The sequence below is a fragment of the Bos taurus genome, chromosome 17 (assembly GCF_002263795.3).
Source record: "Bos taurus isolate L1 Dominette 01449 registration number 42190680 breed Hereford chromosome 17, ARS-UCD2.0, whole genome shotgun sequence".
Taxonomy (NCBI): Eukaryota; Metazoa; Chordata; class Mammalia; order Artiodactyla; family Bovidae; genus Bos; species Bos taurus.
The window spans coordinates 18,976,864-18,995,588 of NC_037344.1; positions in this window are offsets into that span (position 1 = coordinate 18,976,864).

Here is an 18,725-nt window from a genome sequence, read left to right on the forward strand (position 1 = left end):
CTCCTTAGGGGTGCCCCAGGCCCCCCAAGGGCTTGATTTTTGACATTGTTTGGTTTCTTATTGTCTTCCTCTTTTCATATCTGACCTCAGGCACATTCTTTGCAAATTAAAAAGCATGCCATAGTGTTTTCCCCAATTAAAAAAAAACAAACCAAGTTTTCTCCAAAGATAAATCAGTCACACCAGCTAGAATGTAGAGATAGCTATGGGCAGCTTTTACAGTTGCATTTTGTTTCATAATTAAGATGGCAGCATCCCTGCCAGCAATCTGGGCATAGCAGGAGAGACAGTGCACTAAGCAACTTTGTAGCAAAATATTATGAGTGATGGAACAGGGGTGTGCAATGGCTGCTATAGGACCACACAGGAGGAAGTGTTTAGTCCCACCGGCTGCTTCCTGGAAGGCTTTGTAGACTGACTTGAGTTAGGAATTTTCCAGGAAGATAATGGGGAAACGGCATTCTAAGCAGCTAGAACAGTATGTGAAAGTCACAGAGGTGTTCAGAGGCCTGGCAGCTTGGAGGAACAACGAGTGTTGGTGTGTTAGGAACATGGGATGAAAGGATGGGCAAGGACTTCCTAGCATGCTCAGGATTGACAATTCTCCCTGAATCAGCCACGCCACTGTGAACTCTGTGCTTTCAAGGCGGCTGTGGCAGAGGATGTGCAGAGGATGAACTGGGGAGATGCCAGGTGGGAACCTTCTACTCATGAAGGCCTGAATTCCAGCAGGGCATGGAGATCAGATATACATGTGAGCGTGCGTAGTCACTTCAGTCATGTCCGACTCTGTGCGACTCTATGGACTGCAGCCTGTCAGGCTCCTCGGACCGTGGGATTCTTGAGGCAAGAATACTGTAGGCAGTTGCCATGCCCTCCTCCAGGGGATCTTCCCAACCCGGAGACTGAACCTGTGTCTCTTATGTCTCCTGAATTGGCAGGCAGGTTCTTCACCACTAGCACTACTTGGGAAGCCCAGAGATCAGATACATGTGCCAAGTGCCTTCATCGCCACCATGGGTTTGCTGGGGCTGCCCGGCTAGTGCATTGCATCCACCAGTGTGCCTGAGGTTGTGTCTGATTCATCACACAGAAAGTCAACCAATAAATGTGGGTTGAAAGAATGAACGGGGGAAGTTGGACATGGTGTCCAAAGATGTATTCAGTGATTGTCATTTCATGTCATACATCTCAATGTGACTGACAAGTCTTCCTTGTACTGACATGCACAATGTGAGTTCCCAAATAAACAGGGCACTTACATGCTACCATTTTAAAGGATAACTCCGGGATGGTTTAATAAAGAGATAAACTACAAAGCCGTAGGCAGGTTACAGGGAATCTGCAAGTGATGGTAAAGTGCCCGAGGGCAGTCTTCACCCCTATAAACCCCCAAGGTGAGAGGAGGGATGTTCCTGGAGCCTGGAAGGAGAAAGTTATGTAGGGCGGGCCACCCTGACGGGCCCTGTAGCCTTTAGTGGAGGTTCACAGTCAGCTGGAAGAACCCAAGGGAGTGCTACCTTGCCACGACTTTCCTCTCTCCCTCCATCTTCCAGCAGGCCACCCAGTTGGCTAAATTCCACCAGAAGCTGAAGGGCAAGGGGGCCTGTGGCCCGTCCCAGGCAGAGGGCAGGGTGTGTCTACCACTTTTGGTGGTTCCACCCTTTTTACTTGAGATCAGAAGGCAGAAGGCGTGTGGAGGCAAACAGAATTCTTCCTCCCTGGAATGTCATCTGTGTGAATCTTCTGCTTTGGCTACTGTCGCAAGGCAACACAGGCTTCACATTAGACTCAGGCAGTTCTGTGTCCCTGCTCTGCATAGCTTCTGTGTGCCCTCTGATCTCTACAAAACCGACTGACAAGCCCAGCTCGGTGGCTAAGAGTGATTCAGTTGGGCGCTTAATTCCTACAGTAGCAAAGCGGAAGGACCTCCTTAAAGACGTGAACTTTGATTAGGAAACATATAGTCTCAGACAGAAGTTAGGGCTACTATTTAAATATTTGTGCTATGATTGAATAGAGGCCTGCGCTTTGATTGCCTTGAATGGGAAGGGAAGTGACACTTGTTGCACACCTATCAGATTCTATGTCACATGCTTTGCAAGACTGAAGCTCTCAGGTCATTGAAATTGGCGGTCCATATTCATCATCACCCATCGGTCACAGCTCTGTTAAAAACTTGATAAAACTTGCCATCTCTGTGTAGTACTTCTGTAAGACTAAAGCATTTTTGCAAAGCTTCGAAAAATTAAACTAATGTAAAACCTCTGTGGGGAATTGTTTTCATAGCTGGCTTGAAAGCATCAACGATTAAATAACAATGCTTCACGAGGCAGTCGAGCATGGTGCCCTGCTGAAGCTGCAGAGAAATCTGAATAAACAGAATGCAGAAGCTCAGTAGGAATTTGACCAGGCTAATAATATTTCATGGGTCTATAAACCTGTAATTTAGCCTCAGGATTTCTGCCCTTTGTTTCCCTTCTCAACTTGGTTTTCCCTTGTACTTTGTGACAAGGAAAATAAGGTTGTCATAAACCTTCCACCTTAGATGGTGGATTCATTGCAAGCAGCACTGGTTTTTACTACCGACCACAAATAAGAGACAATGGGGCTCGATGATACTATTGGATTTTATGCAGTTGGAGTTGGTGCTGCTGGATTTGTAGGAAGTCTCCTGAGGCTCATGTGCCCCTTCTGGGAATTTTATTTTTCCAAATGAAGCCGACTGGAAGAGGTTTCAACTTTGATCACTTTTCTTTAATGACGTCATAATAATGGGGCTGGGTGAAATCACATGTCTCTTCGCCAGATTTCCCTAACACCCAGGTCCATTGCCCAAATGAAGAAGATAACCGACTGTGCTCAAGGAGACAGAGGATGCATGTCTTTAACAAGGTGTTACTGAAAGAAATATACTGACCAGAGGCTAACATTAAATCATAATCTATCTGACTTTGCTACAGCCAAATTGAAATGGCATTACCATCAATCACCAGCTCTTCTTTTAAAAATCTCACCGTTATAGAGATCTTTTCTTGAACTGTGACTTCGGTAGCCCTAGCTATCTAGCTAGGCACACACAAAAAGTCTTTCTTTGAGACAATTCACATTTTGTTCACTCTTGCTCTTACCTGCTAAGATATGAACTCTAGCACCTTGCAGAATGACCTCCACCTCCTCCAGTAATTTCTGGAAGTTTCTATGATGTGACTTATGTATGCTTATGAGCTAGAAGGTTATCTCCCACGAGGTGTCTGGTCGGTTCCCCACTCCCCACTCCTGCTTCTGCTGGCTTGCTGCAGCCACTCAAGGCACCAGAATGCCTTGTCATCAGAGCTTTGCTGTGTGCTCTGAACCACCAGTGTAGCTGGCTATGCTATTTTAAGCCCAGAAATAAGGATACTATTATTCTCTATTAGCCAGGCAGCAAGGCAGCACCGCTTATGCTTCAAAAACTAAAAACATTTAAAAAATAAAAATAGCTTCTTTAGTTTTAATTTGAAGTCTATTTCCCTCCCCTTCTTCCCAAAATATGGGAGTTGGAAGAAATACCCAGGTGACAGTCACCACGCTCTTTCTCACTGGCTGCTTGTCTTCCAGGCCTCTTTTGGGTCAGTTTACTCCAGGAACTTAGTCTGTCAAGTGACAATAGGGTCCTGGCCATCGTGCCTCACCAGACAATTAGACACGCTCATATTGGAGGCCTGGCACTGAACACCATTTAGTTTAAGCTGGGATTTCTTCATCATGGAGTGCGATTGACTTGAACATCAGTGCTTTGAGATTCTCTCAAGCTCAGGCCTAAGTGGACAGTGGGGTGAAGTGAACCAGAGGGATGGTCTCTGTTACAGGATGTTGTGTGCAGCCCCTCATTCGTATACTGGGGTCTTCACCCCCCAGTTTCTTAGAGTGTGACTACATTTGAGATGGGGTCTTTATGGAGGATTAAATGAAAATGGGACATTTAATGTGGGCTCTAATCCAGTATGGCTGGTATCCTTAGAAAAAGAGGAAATTAGGGCAGAGAGATACCACATGGAGGGAGAGGATGTGGAGACACAGAGAGAAGATGACCGTCTACAAGCCAAGGAGAGAGTCCTGGGACAGTCCTTTCCTCCCTGTCCTCAGAAGGAGCCAATCCGGCCAGTACCTTGATCTTATCATCTTGATCTTTAAAAAAAAAAAATTTTTTAAAGGATTAGTTGCTTTATAGTGTTGTGTTAGTTTCTGCTGTGCAGCAAAGTAAATCAGTCATATATATATACATATATCCACTCAGTTTTAGATTTCTTTCCCATGTAGGTCGCCACTGAGCACTGAGTAGAGTTCCCTGAGTTATCCAGTGTTTTCTCATTAGTTATCTATCTTATACATAGTAGTGTATATATGTCAGTTGACATCTTGATCACTCGCCTCCAGAGCTGGGAGATGATGCGTTTCTGTTGTTTAAGCCACCTGATCTGTCTGTGGTCCGTCCTACGTTACGGCAGCCCTCGTAGCCCCACAACATCCCAGGAACAGTTCTCAGGTGGGGCCTGAGAGGCCGACTCTGCCTGCAGGGATGGAGCAAGCCACCCTGCGTGCTGTGGGTTGTTCTGAGAAGCACCAGTGTGAAGGCCAACCAGCAAGAGGTGACCAGCGGTGTTCTTGTGGGGAGGTGCAGCCCAGGAGTGAGGAGTCTGGAAGAGGCAAGATGGGACTTCCCTGGTGGCCCAGAGGTTAGGACTCTGGGCTCTTACTGCAGGGGGTGTGGATTCGATCCCTGGTCGAGGAACTAAGATCCTACATGCCATGCCGTGTGGCCAAAAAAAAAAAAGTGATACAGACCAGAAGAGCCAAGATGCCTAGACTCAGGAAGATGTTCATCATTGTCAAGAAGTCTGTCAGAGCCCAGACCGAATGACAAAGAAAATGATAGGACTCTGGTTTGGGGAAAAACCGAGGATGAGCAAGGCTAGGATTTAGTGTCTGGACACTGAGGGAATGTGGGTACCGTTATGGGAGGAGGGTCAGGTCCTGTCACTAGAATCTGACCCTAAAATCAGATGGGACTACCAAGGTCATTTTCCATCCCAAACACTTATATTTCTGACCTGTCTGTCCTTAAATCACCCCTGACTGGTGATATATAGGGTCCTAGCGTCTAAAGCAAGCTAAACCTATAAGAAATAATGTGAAATGCCTTCAGTGCTGAAGTGGTGGCCCAGGGAGGCAGTGGGGTCATTGCACAGCCACTATAGTTCTGCTGAATGAACAAGGGTACATCTTCCACAGGAGCCATTTGCTTGGTATGCTTATTAATTTTCAATGTGCCATTCTGGGATCTTTCTCAGAAATGTCATCCGTGACTCCTGGGAGGAATTTTTCCAAGCAGGTGTCCCTGTTTTGCTGCTAGTAGCGGGAGCTTCTGAAGCAACATGAGTTGCCTTTCATGTACCACATACCCCAGGCAGAAGCAAAAATGCCCAGCACAGGAGAGACTGTAGACAGTGTAACTAGGGTTTCAGTTTAGTTTTGCCTGCAAATGGAAAACAATTTAAGCTGCTGCTCTACTGGTTCATGAAAGTGGTCAGAGCTACTAGCACAGAACATAGTCTCAGATTTGCTGGGTCTAAGACTCTAGAACAGCATTTTTCAGACATTTTGTAATAGAATCCTTTGTTCAGATGGATTCTTAAGGAGAGCTCATGACAACAGAGGGAAGAGGAGCAGCTTTAGTTGAAACAGAGAGGGGAGGCCTGCCTGCTGCTCATCCCCCAACCAGAGAGAGTTTTTGATGAAGGGCAGTTTAAAAGCCACCCTCAGATTTTAATTCACTCAGAAAGAGTAGCTCATTCATTAACTGGCCAGGCTGATATATTATGAATATATTACGAATATTTAAAAACCTAAGAAACTTTTAGATTTTCAAAATATGAGACTACGACCTTAAAAGATGAAAAGAAAGTTAGCTAAGCAGTTGTCCCAATTATTTGCTGTTCTTTTGACAAGTGATCCCAATACTTTAATGGCTTGAGATAACAACATGCATTTAATTTGTTTCTGAATTGCAATTTGGATGGGCACTGCTCTGCTCCAGTGGCCTCAGGCTGGGGCAACTTAACAAGGACTGGAACATTCACTTCCAAGATGGTTTACTCAGATGGCTGGCAGGTTGGTGCGCTATTAGCTGGGAGCTCAGTTGGGGCTCTTGGATTGGAGCCTTGATTAGTTTTCACAGAAATCTCTCCTTGGGCTGCTGAAGATTCCACTGCATGGCAACTGCCTTCCAACAAAGAAGAGATCCAGACAGGCAGTGAAAGCTGCCAGTCTTGTAAGAGTTTCCCCTGGAAACTGAGATGGTGTCATTTTTCCTTCATTTCATTGGTCAAAGCTGCTACAGAGCCCACCCACATTCGGGGCCATAGACCACACCTCTTCATGGGAGGAGCGTCAAAGAATTGATGGCTATCTGTAAACCATGGCAGTGGTTTCTTTCTTTCTTTTTCTTTCTCTTCATTCTGTCATCATCCTGTTCTTCCTCCACTAGTGATAAAAATGTATGGAATCATTACTGTGTACCAGACACTTTGCTTAGTGTTCCAGCAGCATATAAGAGAGAGAAGTTCAATTCAGTTCAGTTCAGTCGCTCAGTTGTGTCCGACCCTTTGCGACCCCATGAATCGCAGCACGCCAGGCCTCCCTGTCCATCACCAACTCCCGGAGTTCACTCAGACTCATGTCCACTGAGTCAGTGATGCCATCCAGCCATCTCATCCTCTGTCGTCCCCTTCTCCTCCTGCCCCCAATCCCTCCCAGCATCAGAGTCTTTTCCAATGAGTCAGCTCTTCGCATGAGATGGGCAAAGTATTGGAGTTTCAGCTTCAGGGTCAGTCCTTCCAATGAACACCCAGGACTGATCTCCTTTAGAATGGACTGGTTGGATCTCCTTGCAGTCCAAGGGACTCCCAAAGAGACAATCCCATATTCACAAGAGAAGATTTGTTTCCTCCACAAACTATCACTAAAGAGAAGCAGTCACAATTTATGATCACTTACATGTAACAAATATTTAGAGATTGCCTATTGTATGTGCCAGATGCTGGAGGGACTACCAGAATCACTAAGACCCAGGACTTGCCTTCATTGAGTTTACAGTCAACAACTATCAGACAAGACGGCACACTGCCATTTTTATTATAGACCTATAAGCAGTGTGTTGGGAGAGCACAGGGCCGGGGAGACTGATTTTGGCTGAGGGGTGGGGAATGGTTCATGGTGGAGGCAGCAGTTGAAGACACTTCAGATGGAGGCTGAGAATGAGGCACATTCCAAGATAGGAATCCGAAGAGAAGATGCTCAGAGGTTGGAAAATGCTGGTTTGATTAGAAAATGATGCTTCAGGTGTTTTGGTAGGAGTTTGATGTCTGCATAGGGGAGCTTGGGGAAGATAATGCTGGGAAGATGGCTTGGGGGCCTTGTTGGGAAGGCCCCAGAATTGTATTTTTAAAGCTCTGGTTTGGAATACTTAAAAGTTCTCATGTTTTATTTGAGAATAAAAATTTTTTTTGAGTTCACAAAGATGCACAGTTCTGAAGTGCCAACCACAGCTGCTGTGAAAGGAGGTATGGCCTCACAGCAGAGGATGGCTAGAGACATGGGCTGTTTATTCCTACCATCCTCGATTCAGCATCAGCATCAGTTCAGTTCAGTTGCTCAGTTATGTCCGACTCTTTGCAACCCCATGAATTGCAGCATGCCAGGCCACCCTGTCCATCACCAACTCTTGGAGTTTATTCATACTCATGTCCATCGAGTCAGTGATGCCATCCAGCCATCTCATCCTCTGTCATCCCCTTCTCCTCCTGCCCCCAATCCCTCCCAGCATCAGAGTCTTTTCCAAGGAGTCAACCCTTCACATGAGGTGGCCAAAGTATTGGAGTTTCAGCTTCATCATCAGTCCTTCCAATGAACACCCAGGACTGACTTCCTTTAGAATGGACTGGTTGGATCTCCTACACCACAGTTTAAAAGTATCAATTCTTTGGTGCTCAGCCTTCCTCACAGTCCAACTCTCACACCTATACATGACCACTGGAAGAACCATAGCCTTGACTAGATGGACCTTTGTTGGCAAAGTAATGTCTCTGCTTTTGAATATGCTATCTAGGTTGGTCATAACTTTCCTTCCAAGAAGTAAGCGTCTTTTAATTTTTTGGCTGTAGTCACCATCTGCAGTGATTTTGGAGCCCCAAAAAATAAAGTCTCTCACTTTTTCCACTGTTCCCCCATCTATTTCCCATGAAGTGATGGGACCAGATGCCATGATCTTCATTTTCTGAATGTTGAGCTTTAAGCCAACTTTTTCACTCTCCTCTTTCACTTTCATCAAGAGGCTTTTGAGTTCCTCTTCACCTTCTGCCATAAGGGTGGTGTCATCTGCATATCTGAGGTTATTGATAATTCTCCTGGCAACTTTGATTCCAGCTTGTGCTTCATCCAGCCCAGCGTTTCTCATGATGTACTCTGCATATAAGGTAAATAAGCAGGGTGACAATATACAGGCTTGATGTACTCCGTTTCCTATTTGGAACCAGTCTGTTGTTCCATGTCCAGTTCTAACTATTGCTTCCTGACCTGCATACAAATTTCTCAAGAGGCAGATCAGGTGGTCTGGTATTGCCATCTCTTTCAGAATTTTCCACAGATTATTGTGATCCACAGAGTCAAAGGCTTTGGCATAGTCAATAAAGCAGAAATAGATGTTTTTCTGGAACTCTCTTCCTTTTTCCATGATCCAGCGGATGTTGGCAATTTGGTCTCTGATTCCTCTGCCTTTTCCAAAACAAGCTTGAACCTCTGGAAGTTCACAGTTCAAGTATTGCTGAAGCCTGGCTTGGAGAATTTTGAGCATTACTTTACTAGCATGTGAGATGAGTGCAATTGTGCTGTAGTTTGAGCATTCTTTGGCATTGCCTTTCTTTGGGATTGGAATGAAAACTGATCTTTTCCAGTCCTGTGGCCACTGCTGAGTTTTCCAAATTTGATGACATATTGAGTGCAGCGCTTTCACAGCATCATCTTTCAGGATTTGAAATAGCTCCACTGGAATTCCATCACCTCCACTAGCTTTGTTCGCAGTGATGCTTTCTAAGGCCCACTTGACTTCACATTCCAGGATGTCTGGCTCTAGGTCAGTGATCACACTATCGTGATTATCTTGGTCGTGAAGATCTTTTTTGTACAGTTCTGTGTATTCTTGCCATCTCTTCTTAATATCTTCTGCTTCTGTTAGATCCATACCATTTCTGTCCTTTATCGAGCCCATCTTTGCATGAAATGTTCCCTTGGTATCTCTAATTTTCTTAAAGAGATCTATAGTCTTTCCCATTGTTTTCACTATTTCTTTGCATCGATCACTGAGGAAGGGTTTCTTATCTCTCCTTGTTATTCTTTGGAACTGTGCATTCAGATGCTTATATCTTTCCTTTTCTCCTTTGCTTTTCGCTTCTCTTCTTTTCACAGCTATTTGTAAGGCCCCCTCAGACAGCCATTTTGCTTTTTTGCATTTCTTTTCCGTGGGAATGGTCTTGATCCCTGTCTCCTGTACAATGTCACGAACCTCATTCCATAGTTCATCAGGCACTCTAGCCATCAGATCTAGTCCCTTAAATCTATTTCTCACTTCCACTGTATAATCATAAGGGATTTGATTTAGGTCATACCTGAATGGTCTAGTGGTTTTCCCTACTTTCTTCAATTTAAGTCTGAATTTGACAGTAAGGAGTTCATGATCTGAGCCGCAGTCAGCTCCCCATCTTGTTTTTGCTGACTGTATAGAGCTTCTCCATCTTTGGTTGCAGAGAACATAATCAGTCTGATTTCGGTGTTGACCATCCTGTGATGTCCATGTGTAGAGTCTTCTGTTGTGTTGCTAGAAGAGGGTGTTTGCTATGACCAGTGTGTTCTCTTGGCTAAACTCTATCTGCTTTTGGAGATACTCTATTTCCTGTTGAAAACCTTTGAGTGAGGATCATCACGTGTTCCTGGGCTTTCCTTTTGGAGTCTCAAAGGCCTGGCTGCTGGCGTGGAAAAGCTTTCCAGAATAGCTGTTGCTCCCTTTGGGTGAGATGCCTATGGTCAGCTGGAGAAGAGCAAGCAGGATCTGGAGCTGAGGACCTGGAAAAGTGGCTGCTGTTGCCGCTTCTGTTGCCAGTTGACAGCAGGATCTTGGAGAAGAACAAAGCAGCAGATATAATCTATTCTGAGGATAACAGAGAAAAGTAGTTTTCAAATTAGAGGTCAGGGTAGTGGGGGTTTCTTTGTGGTTTAGGGGCTGTGGGTGGAGGAAGAGTGTTAGTGATTATTTCTTGTTTCAAGTGAGAAGATAATGCCATAACCCGAGGAATCGTGATAAAGAAGGTAGGAAGATCACTTCAAAGAGAAATAAGAGGGTCAGAATTAGCTCGTTTGTGGATGATAGCAAGGCCTGGAAACATTTTGAAGGAAGAGATAAAATGATTTGAGAGTTATAAAGACATAGAAAACTAAGTAAAATAGAAACAACTCTTCAGATTTTTATTTTGATGTCCCTGAAGTCTGATAGAAAAGCTGGGAAGATCTTTAGGAATGAGGATAGAATCGTGAAAGTAGGAGAAAAGATGCATTTTTAAATCGTTATGAGTTTCTTGGCCCATATGCTTGTGGGTGAACACAAATATAATTAAAAGAATATGCTCGCCCCTATTTGGGGGCATTCTACATACAAGGAGAGAGGTCACTTCACTAGCCAGCATAGCTCCCAGCCTACTGGATGATGGAATCACAAGCAGGACATTCCTCTGCCTATCACAAAAGAACCCACACAATCACTTTCTGAGAAGTGGAAGGGTTACTGCACGTTAACCGTAGAATCTGTTGCCCTCTCCCCGAAGCGGTGTCAGATTTGGGGCTTGTGTTGGAAGTCTACTTTGAGGGCCCATCAGTGTGTAGTCATCCAGCTTATTTTTATTTCCTTTTCAGCCCTCTATTTGTCCTCTGGCCTCCCCTCAATTAGGATGTATGTTGTATGAGAGCGGGACCTTGCCTGTTGTCCACTGCTGTATCTCTAGTATACAGTGTGGTAGAGAGTGGTTTAATGAGTGAACAGAACTGCTGTCCCTTGGAGCTGTCTTTTCAAAAATTTTGGAGGAAACATTTTCCCTCTTGCTAGTCATGCGATATCACTTTTTAAAAGAAATTGTGTCTGAATTTAGAGGAGTATCGAAGTCCAGGGAATGAAAAGACAGGAGAGTATTGTGGCAGTAGAGCCTCAAGCATCCAGTAGGAAGTGGTAGTTGGACACTAAGAATTGTGACCAGTCTGAGTGGACCAGAGGATGGGAAACACCACACATTTGCATGATGCTGCCCATGCTTCAGGGTCCCCAGGAGGAAACGGGAGGACAGGTGGGCAACAGTCCTAGCTGGTGTGGGAGGCCAGGTTGCTAAGCGTCATGAGGAGCTGTCAGTGGAGCTGGAGTCAGGGTTATACTCACCAACTGTGGGGCTGCCAGGGGTCAACATTCATTTCCGGGATATGATAACCTCATGTCTGCAAGATGAACAGTGAGAATTTCAAAGGATGGTTTTGTGGAAGAAGGGAGGATGTTCCAGTGGGAACGTGATGGGATATGGTGTGTGTGATGGGACAGTTTGTGGTTACCAAGAGAGAGGGCTAAAGGGGTGAATAACTAGAGTTTCAAGGCAACTTCTAGCTTTCAGACTGAGCTCAATTCAGACAAGTGAGTAGATGCCATAGAAACATGGACCACTCTCTCTAACTTTAAAAATGTATCCAAGGAGCTGAGCACCTGGGAGGCAGGGGGCCATTTGGTTTGTTGTCATCTAAGGCAGGGGTCCCCACTCCCATGGCAGAGGTCCAGTACCGATCCTTGGCCGGTTCGGAACTGGGCCGCACAGCAGGAGGTGAGTGGCTGGCACGTGAGTGAAGCTTCATCTACTACTCCCCATCACTTGCATTGCCTGAACCATTGCTAATATTACCACCTGCACCATCTCCCCAACCCCATCCATGGAAAAATTTGTCTCCATGAAATTGGTCCCTAGTACCAAAAAGGTTGAGGATCAATGATTTTAAGGCCATTTCCTTTACAAACATGAAACACCCAAGCATGTGATGCCACAGTCATTCTGTAAACTCACGGTCATGATGTCTGGGGATGGGAGAGAAATGTTTCTCTCAGTTAAGCCAAATACACACCCAGAAAGTATGTCTGAATATTGTTTCTCTTCCCTTCTAGTCACTAGCAGCCTAGAAGAATCTTTGGCAGGAACATAGGGATATCTAATTTATGTGAAGAAAGTTTATACAGTGGTGGCCTTGTCGCTAGTGGGACTATTCTGAGAAGTTGTGTTCTATTTTAACTTTTGAACAAAAACAATGTCAGTTAAGATGAGGTCTTTGGAATATTGTTGGTTTGCATGGTCACTTTGTGCCATGTCCCCATATGAAATATGGTAGGGCATTCTCTGACCCACATTTTAATTAATCTTTCAACTCTATCTGTTAAAGAGCAGAGATTCTCAATTGCTTTGAATAGAAGGCAACATTAAAACCCTGAGTAGGTCAGCAAAGTGTGTGTTTCACTTCAAATGAGGTTGTTTAGGATTTTAAAGTTCTCTAACTTCTCATCTACTAATGTCTTTTGAAGATGAAGTATGGGATGCCAGTGTAATAGGGTCAGTACTCAACTCTCCATGGGTAATTGAAGTCCACAGACAACAGTTCCATTTCCTCTGTATCTAGAAGTTGTAATCCCTCCATCCACCCCTCCACCACCTAACATTTGTGTGAACTCCTTAACAGGAAGCAAAATAACGTTTTTTGAGTTTCCTGATTAGGTTGTCTTTAGTCTGCTCAGGTTGTGAAAACAGAATACCATAGACCAGTGACTTGTAAACAACTTAAACTGATTTCTCATAGGAGGCTGGAAAGCTCAAGATCAAGATGTGGGCAGATTCAGTGTTCAGTGAGAGCACACTTTCTGGTTCATAAACGCCCAGGCAGCCTCGGTGGGGCACTTGAGGGTTGCCCCTGCTAGAATGAGCAGAAGTCAAGGTCAGCACATGGCAGAAGGCGTGAGGGAGCCCTGTAGAGTCTGTCTTATAAGGGCACTAATTCTGCTCACGTGAGCTCCACCCTCATGACCTAATTACCTCCCTGAAATTACCTCCTGAAATTGCCTCCTGAAATTACCTCCCACCTTCTAATACCCTCACATTGGAGCTTAGTTTCAACATATGAATTTGCGGGAGGACAGACTTAGTCTGTAGCAAGAATTGTTCTCAAATGTGTAACGAAAAAAAAAAAAAGGGTAAATGATAGAAGGGAGGAGAGAAAAGAGGGATGATGAGACATAATATAAGTGGTTGTGTTACAGGAAGGCAGAAATGAATTGTCTGAGAGGACATAACGTGGTGCTGGGGTGGAGAGCAGCAGGGTAAGGGAACTCAGGAGGACCGCCCTGCCACGTGGCTCACAGGTTTTCTGGTAATGGGGTGAGTTTCTGGTTTGTCTCTGGCTGATCATTCTGACACAGCATCCTTCCTGGTGGTGCATGCATTGCTCAGCCAAGATGTAGTCTAGCGTGAGGGTTTCTGGGAGATTGTCAGGACCCATTCTGTCTTCCCTCTTCCTTTTGACCCCTCCCAAACTCTCCTGGTTAGTTTCAGTGGGGACAGCACTGAGCTCTTTACTGGGACCTCCTGTTGCGAGCTGTTGTCATCGTGCCTGGCCAAGGTGAGCAGTTTTGGTCACCCAATTCCCTAACAGTTGAACTGTCTACACTGCCCCAGTCACTACAGTGTTCTATCCTGATCAGAACTCCCTAGGCCCTGGGGCTTTTCCTGCTTTGTCCACAGATTTCCTCAACTGAGAGGGAAGTCTGCTTGTTCTAGCAGGGCAGCCCTCGAGTGCCCCACATATGCTGACTGGTTCTCAGATGGACTCACGGATTCTGGATGCTCTCAGCTCAAGGCCTTTGATATTTGGAACTTTTGTGGAATCTGATGAATCAATCAACCTCCACCTTGGTGCCTGCCGAGCCCATCTCTCTGCTGTTGCCTTCTCTGGTAGGAAAGATAAACGAAAATCCCATTATTCAACCCACGGTATTGCAATGGCAGTTTCCTTTGAGCCTCTTGGCAAAACCCTGCCTGCTTTAGAACTGTACATCATATTGGATCCATTGAGAGCCATTATTTATCTGACAGGATATTTATAAAAGCCAGCATTAGCTGCAGCTCCGAGTCAATATGTTTCTTTCTTGCTGACACATATCACACCAACAGGCTTGAAATATTTAAATACAATAGTCCCTTCAAGAAATCATTAATTTTTCTATCACTGCTAGAAATGATAATTTGATGGATATGGATTCAGTTGGAATAGCTGAGCTGACTAGAATGGATACTTTCAAGTGTCTGGGCAGAGAAGCCTGTGTAGGATCCAGTGAGGGACCAGTGAGAACCGGAACCCAGTGCCCTTTGCTCAGCCCCCAGTGCCATCCCACCCACTTCAGCCAGGAAGGTGAGTGCTCCGGGGGAAAATGCTTAAATATCAAGAAGAGGAAATGCAACAGGACAAACCACCTCATTACTGGTCTGTCTCTTTCTGTCCCAGCCTGTCTCCTTCCTCTTTCTTTCCCTGGCTCTCCTTTGCCCTCATTTCTCTTTTATCCCCTTCTCTCTTTTTCTCTGCCTCTTCCCCTGGTTTCATCTCCTGCTCTTTGATCTTTGCCTTCTCATTCACATTCCCTGCTTCATGTGGCTGTGCTGAAATTGATGACAGTCATAAGTGCCTCCCCCAGGGTCACTGCTCCAGAGAGGGGAGGGGAGGGGAGGGGCCAAGAAATAGCACGTGTTTATTTGGCTGTTGGCTCAGTCTGTCCCCAGGGGTCCTCATGCATAATTAATGCAGAAAGTTTCCCTGGCCCTTCACAGTACAGATCGGGGAGTCTAAAGTGCGAGACTTTTTGGATGGATGAAGGACTTGGACCTTTTAAGAATGTACGGTACCTTGTATTCCGGAGTCTGTTTCTTGACCAGACGAAAGGGGTCTGTGCAACTGTGTGATCATGGGCCTAGCATTATGTTACATTCTTTACAATAGCAGCTTCGTAGCCTTTCTGTCCCAGAAATGGCTCATCTGCTTTGAAGATGAGGCAGACAGTAAGGTAGGGGACACATTTTCCTGTGTGGTTCTTGATGACAAATCATGAATCAACCAGGAAAAAGAAAAAGGCCAAACATTTCAGCGCAGCCTTAGATTGTCACCTTGGGACAACCTTGGCCTTTCCACTCAGCCAAATTTGCAGGGAAAAAGGAAGTCAGAAGCTCAGAGAGCTGTTGGCAGGATGGTGAGGAGGGTTCCCTGTTGCCTTCTGTAGTTCTGTCCACCCTGGTGGCAGTGACCACCCAGCCCTGCTTCTCCCTGTTTGCTCCCTTATCAAAACAATCATCTCTTGTATCACATTCCTTCTCTTGTCACTTTCGACCTAATGTCTGAAAAAGTTGTGATTAACTTTTAGCTCTAGGATATTTAAAAAAAAAAAGAATAATGATTTAAACTCTGTTTGAAGACCTTAAAGCGTATTTGAGATTCAGCTGGAGAGAGAGAGAGAAGTTAACAACTATAAACAGTATGTGATTAAAAGCATAAGAAGTAAGCCAAGAGGGAGGTTCACTCTCAAATGCAGTGGGAAAGGTCCTGGTAGGAGGTGAGCATTTAAGCAGAACCCTGGAGGGTCTACTGGATGAAATTCAGAGCACAGGAGAGTGCAGGGTATTGTGGGAATGATGTGGTGAAGCGGCAGAGCACTAACAATGGTTTGACAATGGGAAGTGGCTAATATTTTGTGGAAGTGTCATCCCTCCACAGGGTATTTGTTTACAAGGAAGAATTGGAAATGGAATAATCAATTTTTTTTATGGTGTGAATTTCAGGCTCTAGGACAGGTGGGTGGGAGCTATTTGCATGGGCATCCTGTCCTCGTTTCCATGGTAGATTCTCCCCTAGAGCCTGCAGTGAGTCCTGCAGAAAAGCCTGACTGGTCAGCCAGTTCCCAGGGCCCCCTAAGAACAAAGTCTTATATGTGGAAGCGTCCCTCCCTCTCATCGCCCTAGAAACATGTCATTGTGAAATGCCATGGAGTTCACTTAGTGCCAGTTGTGAGATGTATCTCTTGTTATTTCTGCTGAGAAAGCTGTTTAATCTTTGGATTCAGCCTCAGAGTCCGTGAAGAAAAGTGATTTAAAGTTTAAGAGAGTCGACAGTGGCATTCAGGCATCAAACCACCTTTCTGGGTTGACTTACCTCAGTTCACTGGGAGACAAAGAATGTCTGAGCTGGCAAGGACCTCAGAGACCCTCGAACTCATAATTTCTCAAGTTAACCGCACAGTCTTGAGAATTTGTGAGTGATACACTCGAATTTTTTGAATTTTGATTTTTTACTTAGATAATAACCTAAAAAGAGAGTCAGGCTGCACTCTGAGTGATCACCTCATTACCAAATCCTGCTCTTTCAGTGCCTGATAGTATTGATGACCAAGTGGACAGTAAGCATTATGACTTTAATTATGCAGACTGGGGAATAAAGAAGAGAGGTAGCTTTCATGTGGAAAAGAAGCCCTTGGATCACTTGAAGCCTGGATAGTATTACAAAGCCATATGTGAACAAGATTTCATGAAGTTTCAATAAATATGCCCCCTCCCCAAATCCCCAGGTCAACTTTGGAGACATCTGTTTAGTATTACACCCTGCCTTCTATTATGTAGATTGAGCTTAACAGCTGGGTGAAGTGAAAAAAAAAAGATTCCAAAATGGCAGACTTGTGTTGGAGAGTACTCATTGCACTTGTTTGGTCCAGTTGGGAAGAAAAGAGGAGAGGGTGGAAGGAGCAGGGAGAAAATAAAGGAGTCTTCATAATCTCTGGGAGAGTTTAGGTAGGAAATTATGGATGAAGATGAGCGAAAGAGAGGACTTAAACCAGTTTTGGTATGAAAAATACAAAAAAAATAAAAGGAAGAAAGGAAATGGGATTTTACACAGAGCTGTTTCACAGTTAAAAATGGGATCTTCTTGTGCCTCCTGGGACCCCAGATGAATTGAAACTCACAGCTAGAAATTTAGCTCCACCAGGAGTTAAGTAGTGGCTGTGTTGGTTAACATCTTTTTCTCATACTATCCATGTGACATTTTCATTAAGGCTGAGTGTTTACAGTTTCTAAATGGCTTTGAATAGTGTGCTTACATTGCAGAAGAATAAGGGGTGAGGTGAGAAAGGGTAAGGCTGTATACCAAAGAAACCTGTTGTTGTTCAGTTGCTCAGTCATGTCTGACTCTTTGTGACCCCATGGACTGCAGCACACCAGGCTTTTCTGTCCTTCACCATCTCCTGGAGTTTGCTCAAACTGATGTCCATTGAGTCAGGGATGCCATCCAACCATCTCATCCGCTGTCGTCCCCTTCTCCTCCTACCTTCAGTCTTTCCCAGCATCAGGGTCTTTTCTATGAGTCAGCTCTTTGCATCAAGTTTCCAAAGTATTGGAGCTTCAGCTTCAGCATCAGTCCTGCCAATGAATACAGGACTGATTTCCTTTAGGATTGACTGGTTTGATTTCCTTGCAGTCCAAGGAACTCTCAAGAGTCTTCTCCAACACCACAGTTCAAAAGCATCAATTCTTTGATGCTCAGCCTCCTTTATGGTCCAACTCTCACATCTGTACATCACTACTGGAAAAACCATAGCTTGGACTAAACGGACCTTTATCAGCAAAGTAACGTCTCTGCTTTTTAATACACTGTCTAGGTTTCTCATAGCTTTTCTTCCAAGGAGCAAACGTCTTTGAATTTCATGGGTGCAGTCACCATCTGCAGTGATTTGGAAGCCAAAGAAAATAAAGACTGTTAATGTTTCCATTGTTTCCCCATCTGTTTGCCATGAAGTGATGGGACCGGATGCCATGATCTTAGTTTTTTGAATGTTGAGTTTTAAGCCAGCTTTTCCACTCTCCTCTTTCACTTTCATCAAGAGGCTCTTTAGTTCCTCTTCGCTTTCTGCCATTAGGGTAGTGTCAAGTGGTGTCATCTGCATATCTGAGGTTATTAATATTTCTCCTGGCAATCTTGATTCCAGCTTGTGCTTCATCCAGCCTGGCATTTCGCATCATGTACTTTGCATATAAGTTAAATAAGCAGGGTGACAACATACAGCCTTGATGTACTCCTTTCCCAATTTTGACCCAGTCTCTTCTCCCATGTCTGGTTTTAACTGTTGCTTCTTGACCTCCAAACAGGTTTCTCAGGAAGCAGGTTAAGGTGGCCTACTATTCCTATGTCTTTAAGAATTTTCCAGTTTTTTGTGATCCACACAGTCAAAAACTCTAGTATAGTCAATAAAGCAGAAAAAGCCTATGGCAGGGCACAACTCATGAGCATTTATCCGAGAAAAAGATAAAGATATAACTCAAATGGGATTCCCTGATGGCTCAGTGATAAAGGATATGCCTGCAATGTGGGAAACTCAAGAGGCGTGGATTCGATCCCTGGGTCAGAAAAATCCTCTGGAGGAGGAAATAGCAACCCATTCCAGAATTCCTGCCTGAAAAATCCCATGGACAGAGGAGCCTGGTGGGCTATAGTCCAAAGGGTTGCAAGGAGTCAGACATGACTGAATGACTGAA